The following is a 17845-nucleotide window of genomic DNA, read 5'->3' on the forward strand; positions in this document are numbered from 1 at the left end:
AATGCTCCTTGAGTAAGGGGTTCCTTTTGACAGAGAATGCAGGTATTCTCAATTAGGCATTCCTGAGAGAATACTGCTTAAACCTGGGGCTCCAACAACTCAAATCTTCCCCGGTATGTGAGTGTCAAACTATAGAGTAGACAAAAAAAAAAAAAAAAGGCTTTATGTTGTCCAGATTTGAGGGGGTTTCCTGGTTGGTCAGAGAACCAATGATGGGTTCTAGTGGCATTCAGAGAGTTGTGGGAATCCCCTTTTGATCAGAGGCACAGGTCCTTCATGAAAGAATTCACAAACACAAAGAGGCAAAAATGGAAGTTTATTGTTGGATGAGAAGTCAGCTTTGCTAGGAAAACTGACTTCTTCAGTGGCAAAGTCCTATTAGGGAAATAACAAAAGGTTTTTGATGAGAAGAGATTGTCTTCACAGCAGGCAGGGTCCTGGCTACTATGCCAAAGAAGCAAAGCATGCTACTTTGGACATTCTTCAAAGAAGTGAGTTTAGAAATATCTTTTATATATCTGAGGTTCAGGTTTCAGGTTGAAAAGAAAGCCAAAGTCCTCAGACCTAGATCCCTAGATCTCCGATTGAATGGAAATCACTTTTTGAAGGCTTCTGGAATCTGGAATTTCCTGAAAAGGGTCTGCATCAATGGGGTGATTTGCCTTAGAAAAAGCCTAGCTAGGAAGCTATGCTCTCATAGACTCTCTGGAGCCTGTGGGGGGTGGGAGGATCAGGAATCAAAGGGAAAAGAATTTCAGAGTGTAAATTGTACAGATCAAAAGGGAACACAGTTTCACACCCCGTCAATGGGATGCTGTAGACCATATCTCCTTTCTTCTTGTCTATACAAAAATAATAAATCTGACTCTCTTATAAATAAGATTAGGAATCTCATATAATTTATAGCAAAATTTATAAGTTTAAAATATATAACAAAAATTATCCCTAAATTGATTCCTATTTCAATTTAATTTGTAAAACTGTCAAGTATATATTTTGATTTTCTAATACTTCTTACAAGCTTGCTTTTCTCTTCTCTGTGAGATTACCTTTCTCTTTTAACTATAAAATCATAAACTGGGTATTCTTGACAATGGATGCTCTTATCTTCCTTAAAACAACTTAAAAAAAATAGTAATCCAATCATTACATTCCAAAACCTAGTCAGAATCAGAAAATTCAAGGGAAAGGAAGTATCTTTTTGAAAATGTTAAGCTTTTCAGAGTGATTCACAAGACACAGATTTTCAGCCAAAGTTTTGTATAATACCTAGGCTAGCTCTCTGGAGGGCTTCAGGATCAGTCAGAGTCAGGATCAATCATTTATTATTCTTTAGAGGGAGAAGTGAAGGAGGCAGGCAAGCTGCCCCACAGCTTGCTAGAGATGAATTCTAGACTCTGGAGTCTGGAGCCTGAAACCTCTCTCTTCCTCAGCCTGTGACACCTCTCTCCCTTGTCCTGTGGCACCTCTCTCCCTCAGCCCTCCAATCCTTGCCTATGATTACCTCATCACCACACATTCAGCAAGCACCCATGGTGAGGAGAGCCATCATATCATCCTCTCATCTAAATATATATATACACACACACACACACACACACACACACACACACACACACACACACATTTATATTTATATATATAACCTTTCAGAGTTTCAAACCTCTACAATTTTGTTTTGTTTTTCCTAAACTCCATGTGTACAATTACTTTCACACAAACTCAAAATCACCCAAATACAGAACAAAAAAGCACAGAATGATGGATGTGAGACAGTGGACAAACAAACCAAAAACTCTCCAAGGTGTGTGGTAGTGGCTTTGATGGGGATGGGGAGGGAACTTGTTTGAATTTGAACAAGATAATAGGACAAAAAGGACACAGAGGTTCTTATTCGAAGTCTTTCTCCTTAGTCCTGCCTAGAGGTGTAAGTCCTTGGTAACAGAATTGATGGGTTTAAATCTTAATCCTGATCAGCCTTCTGCTAAAGCAGGTATTTTGAAAAATACATAGAAGCACATAATAAAACATGTTTAATAATAGACAAGATTCTACTCTCAATTTGTGTTACTAGTTCACAGCAGTCACACACATAAATACAAATAATTTACTTAACACTCCACAAAATTAGAAAAACACTGCATTGTCCTTAAAAACAACTTAGTGTATACAAAAGACAGTGCTTTTGTAGATCAAATTCAGGGATGTGTGTGCCTGTGTGTCTGTGTAGCAAAGATAGATCTTCCTGAGCTCCTCTTTCATATCTTTCTTATATCTATTCTAGTATTATTTTCTTTTTTTCTAATCCTTTCTGGACGAAAATATTTTAGATTCAGTCTGCTTTCTTTGAATTTTGAATTAAAAAAAAAACTGAAATGATGAAAGTCTAGAGTCTATTTCCCTCTTAATGGTTACTAATTAAAGGAATTCCATTTAAGGTGTCTGATTTTTTTGCCCTAATTATTGAAGAACATTTTTAAATAGTTAATTTTATTCCTACCAAAAGCCCCTCACTGTGGCCAGAACTTTCTATGGATCAGATCCTAGAATTTGCATCTAAATTTGGGAAGAAAGGGGAAAGGGATATTTTTAGATTTTGAGGCTTTATGGATGGCTAAGAAAGATGATTGATTCATGAACAGGAAGTAAGAAGTAAAAGCAATGGGTTGAATTTTGGACAAATTAAAAACAATGATAGATTCTAAGAGAGATTGGTTCCATAATGATCAAATATACTATTTGAGTCAAGAGACTTCATCTTTGGGAAGCTAGGTGGCAAAGTGAATAGAGCACCATCCCTGAAGTCAGAAGGACGTGAGTACAAATCTGATCTCAAACACTCAACACTTCCTAACTGTGTGACCCTGGGCAAATCACTTAACACTAATTGCCTCAGCAAAGAGAGAGAGAGAAAGAGAAAGGGAATGCTTTAGTATAGAGATCATGAATGAAGAATTCTTTGGCTATGGTCTCTATGCTTTAATTTCTATAAACCAATATAGCTCACATTTCCACAATGCTTTAATTTCTGAAACGGTTTCTTTATAACAACTTTGTTGAATAGGTACTAGAATTATTTCCATCTTACAAAGGAAGAAATTGAGGTTCATAGATTTTAAGTGCCTAAGTTATAAAGCTAATATATATGTCAGAACCAAAACTGAATGTTGGTCTTTTGATTCTCAGACCAGTGCTTTTTCTGATATATACTGTGGTCATTATTTGTCTTATTTGTAAATGGTCCTGACTTTTAGAATACAAATATGGAACAGTAGAAAGGAAATATGAGAAAAACAATTGTCTGAATTGTTATTACAAGTTGAACACAACTTTTAGGAATGAGACAATTACATCCAGGGCGTTTTGATTTGGTTTTTATACTAGCACATAGTTCAAATTGATTCAATGAATTTGAAATTTCAAATCAGGATTGCAATTGTAGATAACAGAATTCCAGCTAAGCTATTTAAAATTCTAAAGTGCTGTTAAAGTGCTGCACTCAATAAGCTAGCAAACTTGGAAAATTCCCTCATTGGTGGCCACTAGTTAGAAAATATCAGTTTAGGATCCAATACTAAAGAAGGGCAATGCTACATAATATTCAAATTACTGAACAATTAAACTCAACACAACACACAACAACTTAAAATGCTGAAAAGTAGATTATTAACAGGAGAGCAATCTGGCTTTGTAAGAAGAGAAACTGGAGACCAAATTGCCAATATTCACTGGATGATAGAGAAAGCAAGAGAATTCCAGGAAAAGCAAAATATCTGCTTTCAAAGAGATGGGAGTACCAGATAATCTGATTTGTCTCCTGAAGAACTTGTATATAAGAAGTAATTGTTAGAACTAAATATAAAACTGATTAGCTTAAGATTGGAAAAAGAATATAATAAAAACATGCATCATCATCTTATTTATTTAATTTATATGGAGAGTATGTCATGCTAACATGAAACAAAACTAGAATGAAAACTTCTAGAAAAAACTGCAATCTCATATTAGACAGATGAAACCACTCTGATGGTAGAAAATAAAAAGTAAGAAACCTTTTAATAATGGTGGAAAAGGAGCATATAAAAGCTGACTTAAAGTTTCACACACAGACACAGACACACACACACACACACACACAGATACACACACACACACACACACACACACACACACACACACACACACTATTAAAATCTCAGCAAGAAACCCCCTCATTTTCTGGCAAATGGAAGGAGAAGAAATGGAAACTGTCACATTTTATATTCTCGGGTTCAAAGAGCACTGCCAATGGCAATTGTAGTCATGGAATTAAAAGACATTGTGCTTGCTTCAGCAGCACATATATTAAAATTGGAAAGATACAGAGAAGATTAGTATGACTCCTGCACAAGGATGACATGCAAATTTGTTAAACATCCCATATTTTTGGGAAAGACTAATAATGACTGTAATAAAATATATGTCAAATTTGTGTTATAAGGGACTCATTTCTTAAATACAAACAGAATTTAGTCATCTATATATACATAAATGAGTAATTCTTTAATTGTTAAGTAGTTAAAAAATATAACAGATAGTTTTCAGAACAAGAAGCCAAAATTATCTATAGTCATATAAAAATCCTCTAAGTCACTATTTTTTTTAATAGCTTTTTATTTACAAGTTATATGCATGGGTAATTTTACAGCATTGACAATTTCCAAATCTTTTATTCCAATTTTTCCCCTTCTTTCCCCAATCTCCTCCCCCAGATGACAGGATGACCAATACATGTTAAATATTTTAAAGTATAAATTAAATACAAAATAAGTATTCATGTCCAAACCATTATTTTGCTGTACAAAAAGAATTGGACTCTGAAATATTGTACAATTAGCCTGTGAAAGAAATAAAAAAATGCAGGCAGGCAAAATTATAGGGATTGGGAATTCAATGTAATGCTTCTTAGTCATCTCCCAGATTTCTTTCCCTGGGTGTGGATGGTTCACTTCATTATTGCTCCATTGGAACTGATTTGGTTCATCTCATTGGGGAAGATGGTCAGGTCCATCAGAATTGATCATCATATAGTATTGTTGTTGAAGTATATAATGATCTCCTGGCCCTGCTCATTTCACTCAGCATCAGTTCATATAAGTCTCTCCAGGCCTTTCTGAAATCATCCTGTTGGTCATTTCTTACAGAGCAATAATATTCCATAATATTCATATGCCACAATTTATTCAGCCATGCTCCAATTGATGGGCATCCATTCATTTTCCAGTTTCTAGCCACTACACACAGGGCTGCCACAAACATTTGTGCACATACAGATCCCTTTCCCTTCTTTAGTATCTCTTTGGGGTATAAGCCCAGTAGTAGCACTGCTGGATCAAAGGGTTGATAACTTTTGGACATAGTGCCAAATTGCTCTCCAGAATAGCTGTATGTGTACACAGTTCCACCAACAATGTATCAGTGTTTTCCCGCATCCCCTCCAACATTCCACATTATCTTTCCCTGTCATTCTAGCCAATCTGACAGGCGTGTAGTAGTATCTCAGAGTTTTCTTAATTTGCATTTCTCTGATTAATAATGTCTTGGAGCATCTTTTCATATGACTAGAAATTGTTTTAATTTCTTCATCTGAGAATTGTCTGTTCATATCCTTTGACCATTTATCAATTGGAGAATGGCTTGATTTCTTATAAATTAGTGTCAATTCTCTATATATTTTGGAAATGAAGCCTTTATCAGAACTTTTGACTGTAAAAAATGTTTTCCCAGTTTATTGCTTCTCTTCTAATCTTGCCTGCATTCGTTTTGTTTGTACAAAAAGTTTTCAATTTGATAAAATCAAAATTTTCTATTTTGTGATCAGTAATGATCTCTAATTCTTCTTGGTCATAAATTCCTTTCTCTTCCACAGGTCCAAGAGGTAAACTATCCTGTGTTTCTCTAATTTATTTATAATCTCATTCTTTATGCCTAGGTCATGAATTCATTTTGACCTTATCTTGGTGTACGGTGTTAAATGTGGGTTGATGCTTAGTTTCTGCCATATTAGCTTCCAATTTTCCCAGCAATTTTTGTCAAACAGTGAGTTCAAAAGCTGGGGTCTTTGGGTTTGTCAAACACTAGAGTATTAAAGTTATTGACTGTTCTGTTTGAACCTAACATATTCCACTAATCAGTGAATCTATTTCTTAGCCAATACAAACGGTTTTGGTAAGTGCTGCTTTATTATATAATTTTAGATGTGGTACAGCTAGGCCAGCTTCATTTGATTTTTTTTCATTAATTCCCTTGAAATTCTTGACCTTTTGTTTTTCCATATGAACTTTGTTGTTATTTTTTCTAGGTCATTAAAATAGTTTTTTGGGAGTCTGATTGATATAGCGCTAAACAAGTAGATTAGTTTAGGTAGTGTTGTCATTTTTATTATATTTGCTCGCCCTATCCAAGAGTATTTAATATTTTTCCAATTGATTAGATCAGACTTAATTTGTGTGGAAAGTGTTTTGTAGTTTTGCTCATAAAGTTCCTGAATTTTCCCTTGGCAGATAGATTCCTAAATATTTTATACTATCAGTAGTTGCTTTAAATGGAATTTCTCTTTGTTGATGACTTATGTGGGTTTATTTTGTATCCTGCAACTTTGCTAAAGGTGTGGATTATTTCTAATAACTTTTTAGTAGACTCTCTGGGTTTCTCTAAGTATACCATCATATCATCAGCAAAGAGTGATAATTTGGTTTCCTCACTGCCTACTCTAATTTCTTTAATCTCTTTCTCAACTCTTATTGCCAAAGCTAGCATTTCTAATACGATATTGAATAGTAATGATGGCAGTGAGCAAACTTGTTTCACTCCTAATCTTATTGGGAATGGTTGTAGTTTTCCCCCATTACATATGATGCTTACTGATGGTTTTAAATAGATGCTACTGATTATTTTAAGGAAAAGTCCATTTATTCCTCTACTCTCAAGTGTTTTCAATAGGAATGGATGTTGGATTTTATCAAATGCTTTTTCTGCATCTATTGAGATGATCATATGGTTTTTGTTAATTTGGTTATTAATATGGCCAATTATACTGATAGTTTTCCTAATATTAAACCAGCCCTGCATTCCTGATATAAAGCCTACTTGATCATGGCATATTATTCTGGGGATGATTTTCTGTAGTCTTCTTGCTAATATCTTTATTTAAGATTTTAGCATCAATATTCATTAGGGAGATTGGTCTATAATTTTGTTTCTCTGTTTTCAACCTACCTGGTTTAGGTATCAGTGCCATGTCTGTGTCATAAAAGGAATTTGTTAGGGCTCCTTCATTGCCTATTTTATCAAATAGTTTACATAGCATTGGGGCTAATTGTTATTTAAATGTTCGGTAGAATTCACATGTAAATTTCTTAGGGAGCTGATTATTAGCTTGTTCTATTTCTTTTTCTGAAATGGGACTATTCAAGCAATTTACTTCTTCCTCTGTTAATCTGGAAAGCCTCTATTTTTGGAGGTAGTCATCCATTTCACTTAAGTTATTGAATTTATTGGCATAAAGTTGGGCAAAATATTTCCTTATTATTTCTCTAATTTCCTCTTCATTGGTGAAAAGTATCCCTTTAAGACTACTAAGTTGATTTTCCTCCCTCCTTTTTCTAATCAGATTTACCAAAGGCTTATCTATTTTATTGGTTTTTTTCATAAAACCAACTTTTAGTTTTATTTATTAGTTCACTAGTTTTTTGTTTTTTTTTTTACTTTCAATATTATTAATTTTTCCTTTTAATTTTAGAATTTCAAATTTAGTATTTGATTGGGGGTTTTTAATTTAATCTTTTTCTAGCTTTTTTAGTTGAAAGCCCAATTCATTGGTCTTCTCTTTCTCTATTTTATTCAAGTAAGCCTCTAAGGATATAAAATTTCCTCTTATTACCACTTTGACTGCATCCCACAAATTTTGGTATGATGTCTCATCGTTGTCATTATCTTGAGTGAAATTATTAATTGTGTCTATAATTTGCTGTTTCACCCAATCATTCTTTAAGATGAGATTATTTAGTTTCCAATTACTTTTTGGTCTATTTACCCCTAACTTTTTGTTGAATGTGGTTTTTATTGCATTGTGATCTGAAAATAAAGCATTTACTAATTCTGCCTTCCTGCATTTAATTTTGAGGGTTTTATGTCCTAATATATCATCAATTTTTGTATAGGTTCCATGAACTGCTGAGAAGAAAGTATATTCCTTTCTGTCTCCATTTAATTTTCTCCAAAGATCTATCATGTCTAATTTTTCTAATATTCTTTTTACCTCTTTAATTTCTTTCTTATTTGTTTTGTGGTTTGATTTGTCTAATTCTGAGAGTGCAAGGTTGAGATCTCCCACTATTACAGTTTTGCTGTCTATTTCTTCTGCAACTCTCTTAACTTCTCCTTTAGGAAGTTAGATGCTATGCCACTTGGTGCATATATGTTTAGTACTACTATTGTTTCATTGTCTATGCTACGCTTTAGCAAGATATAGCTTACTTCCTTATTTCTTTTGATTAGATCAGTTTTTGCTTTTGCTTGATCTGAGATAAGGATGGCTACCCCTGCTTTTTTGACTTCACCTGAAGTATAATAGATTCTGCTACAGCCTTTTACCTTTATTCTGTTTGTATCCCCCTCCTTTAAATGTGTTTCCTGTAAACAACATATTGTAGGGTTCTGACTTTTGATCCAGTCTGCTATCTGCCTCTGCTTTATGGGAGAGTTCAACCCATTCACATTTACGGTTAAGATTACTAATTCTGTATTTTCTGCCATCTTATTATCCTGAGATTATGCTTTTTCTTTTACTTGGCCCCCCAATCCTATTTCCCAGTTTTAAACTTATGTGCCCCACTTGTATCACGCTGCTCACCCTTTTTATGATCCCTCCCAACCCCCTTTGAATCTCTTCCCCTTTCTTGTACCCTTTCCTAATTATTCTTTTCTTTTTCCCTTTTCCTCTCTCACTTTTTAATGAGGTGGGAGAAGATTTTTCTCTAAAACAAGTATGTCAATTATTTTCTCTTTGAGCCAACTCTGATGAGAGTAAGATTCACACAATGTTCCTCTCCCTTTATAAATCCCATCAGATATGATCACTTTCAGTTTCCTTTGCCTCTGCATGGGATGTAGTTTCCCTCTTTTTATCCCCCTTTCCTCCTTTTCTGACATTATCCCTTTTCCATTTCTACTTCCCTTTTTTAATGTTATATTGGTAAAATCAAATTATACATGTAATATTTTTGTATATCCACAACAGAAATACAATTCTCAAAAGTTCATTTTACCTTTTCTGCTTCTCTTGCATCCTATGGTTGGAGATCAAATTTTTTGTTTAGTTCTGTTTTTTTCCTTAGAAACAAATGGAATTCACCTTTTTCATTAAATGTTCATCTTCTTCCCTGGAAGAAAATGCTCAGTTTGACTGGGTAGTTTATTCTTGGCTGCATTCCAACTTCTTTTGCCTTTCAGAATATCAGATTCCAGGCCCTTTGATCCTTTAATATGGAGGCAGCCAGATCTTGGGTGCTTCTTATTGTGGCACCTCAGTATTTGAATTTTTTTTTCTGGCTGCTTGTAATATTTTTTTGTTTAATCTGATAGTTCTGAAATTTGGCCACAATATTTCTTGGAGTTTTTATTTTAGGGTTTTTTTTTTCAGAAGGTGTTCAATGAATTCTTTCAATGCCTATTTAACCTTCTGGTTCTATTACTTCTGGACAGTTCTTTTTGATGATTTCCTGTGAAATAGTATCTAGGCTCTTTTTTCATCATATTTTTTGGAAAGTCCAATAATCCTCAGATTATCTCTCCTAGATCTATTTTCCAGGTCTGTCATTTTTCCAACTAGATATTTCTTGTTTTTTTTTTTTTCCAATTTATCACTTTTTTTGGCTTTGCTTGACTGATTCTTGCTGTCTCAATGAATCATTAGTTTCTGTTTGTTCAGTTCTGATTTTTAAGGAATTATTTTCTTCATTAGTTTTTTTTTTTTTTTTTTTACTTCTTTTTGTATATGTTTTTATTGAGTTTTTAAATGAGTTGTTTTGCTCTATGGAATTTTTTTCCACTTCACTAATTTTTTTTTAGTGAATTATTTTCTTTTTCCAATATACAGACCCTACTTTCTTGCAAATTCTTTGTCTTTTCCAATTCACAAATCCTACTTTCCTGAGATTTTTTTTCACAATTCACAAATTCTGTTTCCCTGAACTTCCTGGGAATTTTTTACCTTTTCCAATTCAGCTTGCAAAGCTACTCTTTCCTTTCTCCATTTTTCTTCTAACTCTCTTTTGAGATTTTTAATGGTCTCTTCTAGAAGAATGTTATGTAAAGGAGGCCAGGTAACATTCCCTTTTGGGGTATTGTCTGGAGACTGTTTGCTATTAGTCTCCTCAAGGATGCAAACCTTTCTGTATAGTAGCTATTGATAGTCTTCTTGATTTTTTTACCCATTTTTAAAAGCCTTTAGGGTCTGCTTTCAGGGTGAGGGGGTTACCAGCTTCCTTTGCAAAGCAGGGAAAGATGTAAACAGGCTTCATGCATTGAAGTGCTCTGGGTAAAAGATCCCCCTCCCCAATCAGAAGTCATTTAGCACAGCCAAGCTACAGAAGTGCCCAGTGGAGAACCCCACTTTGCGGTTTAGCAACTGCCCTAAGGCTAGAGACTCAGCAGTGAAAGTGTCACTAGCCGAGGCCAAATTTCCCTGTGGGGCTGTGGGTATTAGCAGAACCAGCTAATAGCCCCATTCAGACCAGAAGTGTCTCTGCCCAGAAGCAAATGGCACTGGGAAGGTTCTATTGCCCCTGGCTGAGTCCCTCACTGTGCAGATTAGAGGCTGCCCCAGGCTTTGCCCCCTGCTATGCAGGTTCACAACTGTCCCAAGGAAAATCCCCTCACTGCAGATTGGGGCTGCAAGGTTGTGTTTCGATCTGTGCTGTCACTTCTGGTTTGGGGTGTGTACACCCAGATCCTGTGTAGTTCTGACATTTTTTAGAGTGGCTTTGATTTCTCTGTGATCTACTGTTTTGCAGAGCAATCAGTCTATGCCAGTGTGGTCTCTATAATTTTCTAACCACAGAGACCATTCCCGCCCCGGTCTGCACAATATGTTAGCCTCCAGTTCTCTCCCTGCTTGTGCTGATCTTCAACCTGGCCCATCAGGACAAACCTTTTCTGATGAAATTCCAGATTATCTTTGGCTGGTGAGTTGTTGTACTTCTAGTCTTTGTGGGTTTTACCAGTCAAGCGCTATTTTTGTGGCTGAATTTAATGTTGGTCATGAGTGTAGGAGAGGAGCTTAGAAAGTCATGTGTGCCTTCTCTGCCATCTTGACCTCTAAGTCACTATTGATTAGAGGAATGAAAATTAAAACAACTCTGAGGTACAACCCTGTATATATCCCCATATATATCAGATTGGATAATATGAAAGAAAAGGAAAATGACAAATTTTGCAGAGGATGTGGGGAAAAATAAGATACTAATGTCTAATGTTGGTGAAGTTGTGACTGTATTCAACAATTCAGTAATACAATTTTAAGCTATGTTCAAAAGTCTATAAAATTCTGAATATCCTTTGATCCACCAATGTCATTAGTAGATATGTATCCCAAAGAGATAAAAAACAAAAAGAGAAAGGATATACATGTATATTTTATGGCAGATTTTTTAATGATGGTAACTAATTGGAAATTGAGGGAATGCCCACCAATTAGGAAATGACTGAACAAGTTGTGGATTATGATTGTGATAATTACTATTGTGCTATAGGAAATGATGTTCAAAATTGTCTCAAAAAACCTGTAAAGACTTACATGACCTGATGCAAATTGAAATCAGCAGAATCAGGAAAATATTATATATATTAACAGCAATAATAACTATGAATGACTCAAATATACTCAGCAATACACCAATCTAAGGCAATTCTGAAGGACTTATGATTTTTAAAATATTATTTTCAGAGAAAGCACTAATGGAGTTTCATTGCAGATCAAACATTTTATCTTGCTTTTTTATTTTATTTTTTGTTTATGTATTCTTTATCAACACAATTAATATGGACATGTTTTGCATTACTATTCATGTATAACATTAAATTGCTTTCCTTCTCAATGAGGGGGCAGAAGAGAAAAAGAATTTGAAACTCAGAATTTGAAAAATGAATGTTAAAATTACTTTTAACTATAATTGGAGAAAAAATATTAAAGAAAAGTTTTTGAAAAGTAGGAAAGAAGAAGTGAAAAGACTCTTAATCCTTTGAAGAAAAGTTATGATAAATCTAGACAGCATATAAGAAAAAAAAGACACCACCTTACTTACAAAGGTCCATTTATTCAAACCTATTGTTTTTCCAGTAACAATTGAAGGCTATGATTTGAACTATAAAGAAAGACATCTGATAAGAAACAGCACAATTATTAGATTGTGTCTCTTTGACTAATTTGTTTTTCTCTTAACAATTCATTTATTCAATTGATAGCTAACATTGTTATCAGTTACTTATTATGGTGTGGAAAGATTGAATCCAATCAAGAATTTTGAAAGTCTCTTGGATGGTAAAGAAATCAGATCAGTCAATACATAAAGAATTAATTCAGGATATTCATTGGAATGTCAAATAGTAAAATTGAAGCTTACTGGCTTCATTGGAAAAAACCTTGCTTTGGGGAAATATTAAAGGAAAAAGGGAAAAAATAATCAGAAGATGAGAGAGACAATATCATGGAAACAACAAATGTGAACTTAACCAATCTTTAGTAAAATGTGGATGATGGAAGGGCCTGGCATGCGATATATGGTCCATGGGATCATGAAAGATTCAGATATGAGTGAACAATAACAATAAAAATATATAACAATAGATTAATGTAACTTTTACAATGAGAAACATCTGATAAGAAACAGCACAATTATTAGATTGTGTCTCTTTGACTAATATGTTTTTCTCTTAACAGTTCATTTATTCAATTGATAGCTAACATTGTTATCAGTTACTATTGACACATAAAAAACTTTCTTGAGTGGGACAAATGATAGTTTATCCAAGCTATTTTGACAAAAACTAAAAATATTTAATAAACACTTACTATGTGCAGACCACTGTGATAAATACTGGAGGAAATAGCCATTTTTTTGTGAGAGAAAATAAGAGTCCCATGGCAGCTAGATGGCAAAGTGGATAGAACACCAACCCTGAAGTCAGGAGAGGCTGAGTTCAAATCAGATCTCAGACACTTTACACTTCTAGCTATGTGACCCTGGGCAAGTCACTTAATCCCAATTGTTTTAGCAAAAAAAGAAAAAAAAAGACAAGAAAAAAGAAGACTTCCATCTCTCAAAGAACTTACATTTTAATAGCATAAGCAAGTAATAGAATGTAGACTGTTAAGTTGACAGCAGCAATGGAGAAGGAAGTGAAAAAAATTGAAATATGAGACTCCCCAAATTATCTGATGATTATCACTGTTATTTCTTAAAGTAAACCTACACTAATTCATAAGTTCCTTCATATCAAAATTCTATTCGATTAAATTAGGCAGCATGACCTGATGGATAATACTTAGAGTCAGGAAGATCTGAATACACATTGTGCTTTAAACAGTCTCTGTGTGCTCATAAACAAATAGCTTAACTCTTAAATGAATCTCAAAAGCATTGATTAGACAACTCCCTAAGACTTATCTGCAAAGTAGTTATTACTTTGGAGGGGGTTCCCAAACTTAAAAAAAAAAAAAAAAGTCAGTTATTTGATACATTTTAAAATGTACTATACTTCAATGAATGGGATGTGAATACAAAGAGAAAGATTAGAGTAAATGTGTCAACATTTTATTCTAGAAGGATTTCATGCTATTGGAAGAAATATTTCAGTCACAAAATGAACAACAGGAAGTATGTAGTACTAAAACCAGTGAAACACAAAGTTCTTGACACTGGAAAAAAGGAAAATCACCTACATGTTGCTGGCTTCAACAACATTTGTGAGAGAAAATAAGACTCCCATGGCAGCTTGATGGCAAAGCGGATAGAGCCCCAACCCTGAACAGTAGGGCCATGCTGGTGCCAGGAAGGAAGAAGTAGGTGTGCTGGATTTGGAGAAGGAAGTATACAGCCCTCCAGATGGCAGACATAACAGTTAAATGAGAAATCACAGGAATTGAATACATACTTTGCTTTTTTGCCAAAGCAGCAACCTGCCCATGTCTGTTCAAGATTTAATATTTTAAATTTGAGGTGAAACTGTAACTTTAATTATAGATTTGGAATGTTTGAAAATTAAGATTCTGCCTCTGGGTAAAAAGAGCATCTGGAAGAGAATATGTAAGTGAACCTATTCCTTCTGCAAATCCCATGAGATGGATTCAATTTCTTTTTTAAATTAATAGCTTATCTGTTAGTAACAATTCAGCTTACAGAGCATCTATTAACAGAAGAAGCACTGCTCCCATGTGTTGAACAAATTGCCTTTACTCTATCAAACCAAGTTTCCTGATCCACTTTTGGCTTACTACAACTTGTCTGAAGCTTGCCCTTGGCTCTCTTTGTTAAATCAAGTGGGCAGGAATAAAGTTAAAGGAATTCAAGCATTAAAAAATAATTTTAAGTTATACAATGTACTCTGTTAGTATTCTGTGCTTCCTCTTAGTAGTCTTCAGTGAGTTTCAAATACAAATGAAAACTTCTCTTTCAAAAATACAGCTGAAATCAACTTCCTTATTAGTCATAAGTAAAACTCAGAATTCAATTCTGTCAATCTTAATGTAAACATTTATATAATATCTCAAATGTATATTTAGCCATGAATCGATCTGTGAATTCATTGAAGATATGTTTTAGTGCTATCTAGATTGACAAAACATATCTTATAATTTACCTTTGGTCTGTGGCACAATCATGTCATCTGTGTGCTGCCTCAACTTTCTAATAGGGAATATAGAATCCTTGCACAGAAATAGCTCTGTCCTTTCATGAATAGTAAATAATTATGACTTACTGATTCCTAAATCTACATGGTTTTGGTTATTTTCCATTGGTAATCAGCACCATGAAAATCCCTATGGTGAATCTCAACAGACCTTGGGAAAGTACTTTATCCATTTACGTCATTTTCACTTACTCATCTGTTCTATAATAACAGACTGAAGACACCTTTCATTGTGTATAGAAATGAACAACTTCACATTTTTTGTTGACATAATGGCGCACAAAAATACATATCAAAAAGACACTTTCTGCACAAGTTCAAATTTGCTGAGGAGTAGAGTCAATTGACAGAAAATAACTTTTTCTGTTGGTTTTTGTGGCTAATGGACTTACCAAGCTAAATTGTTGGCAATAGAGTCAATAATAACAATAACACCACTGCAAGTCCATTTAAATTTTTAATTGAAACATTACTAACTTTAAATTTTGGTGCCAAGGAAATGTTACAAATTAGCTTGCTTTGGTTTGTTCTCAAGTGTAAAAAACATGCCTTTCATGATTATGGGAATTTGTATTATGCCAAGGGTCAATTTGGTCTTGAGATGTAACAATGGTAGAATTTTTAAAGGACAGCTAATTTTTAAGCTATCAATGTCATTATTATGTTTTCAATTAAATATGGCACTTCAAATGTCAGGATGCCTGTTAAGGACAATTTAGGATGTTGGTTCTGTGCTCTGAGTTATGATTTCCATCCACTGTGCCAATCCACTAACACTATTTCCTTTTAAGCTTGTAACTGTTACAAGGTGATACCCAATAGAAGTCTTGGATCTTGTTTTACTTTTGAAATCTGATAGAATCATTAGTGAACTGGTAAGATTATGGTCTCTGAACACTAGATCCTTTCTTTACCTTTTCTTACTTTATAATTCAAAATATTCTACATTTGAATTTCAAAGCCAAATTCATTTAAAAAATGCCATCAATGCTATTCCACTTAACTCTAGATATTGAGTAGAAAAGTTCTGAGCCCCATCTACAGTGGCCTAAATGAGTCAATATCATCACTAACTGAGCACATCCATGGAATACAGCAATATAGGGAATAAAATTGGGCTCATGAAAGAGGGAAATGAAAACAGCCCAATTAATATTACCTTTAGTGATTATTAGGAAGTGTAATATAGTGGATAGAGAGAACATAGAGTAAAGATAACCTGGGCTCAAAACCTGGGTCTGATACACAATAGCAATGTGATTTTGACTACACCTTTTTACTTCTCATTGCCTTAGTAACTCTGAAGAATTGTTCTATCTGAATTGGTATATGCTTTCTCACTGAGCAGCTCACTATACAAATTAAATCTCATAGTATTATGATACTATCTTGGGCTAAAACAAAATTTTGATTCTGAAAGTATTAGTTTGTTTCTGAGAGTTAATATAAGGAACATTAACTTCCTGACAAAAGTAAAGGATTATAGATTATTATTTTTTTTTAAAAATAAGTTTTTATTGATAGAACCCATGCCAGGGTAATTTTTAATGCATTATCCCTTGCACTCACTTCTGTTCCAATTTTTCCCCTCCCTCCCTTCACCCCCTCCCCCAGATGGCAAGCAGTCCTATACATGTTAGATATGTTGCAGTATATCCTAGATACAATATATGTGTGCAGAACCGAACAGTTTTCTTGTTGCACAGGGAGAACTGGATTCAGAAGGTATAAATAACCCAGGAAGAAAAACAAAAATGCAAGCAGTTTATATTCATTTCCCAATGTTCTTTCTTTGGGTGTAGCTGCTTCTGTCTAAGGATTATAGATTAGATAAATCTTCTAGACCAGAAACTCATTGTCTATATTTATTCATTTTGCTTGAAGAAATAGGATAATTGTAGAACTGAGAACTGCTAGAAACCTTAGCAATCTTCTAGCCTAACCTACTCCTATTACTAATAAGATTGATGCTGTGACTTTTAGAGAGTTGTGACTTCCTTAATTTCATAAAGGTAGTAAATAACACCTGGGATAAATGTATGTCATTTAATTCCAAATCAAGTGATCATAAAAGAAAGTAAGTCATTAACCATATTTTCAAAGAAAGTGGATTTTTTGAGATAGGCAAAAATTGTGAGATTAAATGGAACTCTAAAATAACAATTTGTATTTAAAATAGTTCTTCATTTTTAACTTATATTTAATTATGTAATGTGATGATATATTATCTCATTTGATTTTCATATAATCCCATGAAATATGGTGAATACTATTTATATCTATTTTAAAGATGAGGAAACTGAGGCCCAGAAAGGATAAATGAATTTTATATTTTTTAAAAATGCATTCTACCATAATATCCTCTTAATATGCAAATCTTGAGTAGCATCTGATTTGGAGTATGTTTTAAATGAACATTAGCTAAATATGGATTGGTTCCAAATGGATAAGTTTGTTATCCAGAGAATTTTAGTAAATGGACAAAAGAAGGAACTCCAAAGTAATGAATGGTACCTGGAATCAAGAATACTTAGGTTCAAGTTCCACCTTGGGTATTACCTATTTCCTTTTAGATTTCTTTGCCTTAGTTTCATTATTTGTAAACAGAGAATGGAGCTGATAATCTTATTAGTTTCCTTTCACTTTTGATTTTACAATTCTAATATTGTCAAGACTTTTTTTTTATATTGATAGGTAATTTTTTTTTTCCTCAAATGGCTTCATAGCAAGACTTGTGATACCATTGTACCCTGCTTAGGAGTTCTCTTCCTCCAAATATGGAAAGCAGGATGTTAACTTTCAAATTCTAGGGTTTTGAATTGTTATGATTAGGTGTATTAAATTGTATTTTGCTCTGATTCTTTTGTCAACCTCTTCCCTCTTAATATAATTAAGT

General features: G+C 33.8%; 1 non-coding gene across 1 annotated transcript; it reads left to right on the forward strand.

Moving 5' to 3' along the window:
* Positions 1–4320: 4320 nt before the first annotated feature.
* Positions 4321–4427, forward strand: LOC127546184 (U6 spliceosomal RNA). The gene has a single exon (XR_007950017.1). It is a non-coding gene; the product is annotated as a U6 spliceosomal RNA (small nuclear RNA).
* Positions 4428–17845: the final 13418 nt, after the last annotated feature.

The sequence above is a fragment of the Antechinus flavipes genome, chromosome 1 (genome assembly GCF_016432865.1).
Source record: "Antechinus flavipes isolate AdamAnt ecotype Samford, QLD, Australia chromosome 1, AdamAnt_v2, whole genome shotgun sequence".
Classification (NCBI taxonomy): domain Eukaryota; kingdom Metazoa; phylum Chordata; class Mammalia; order Dasyuromorphia; family Dasyuridae; genus Antechinus; species Antechinus flavipes.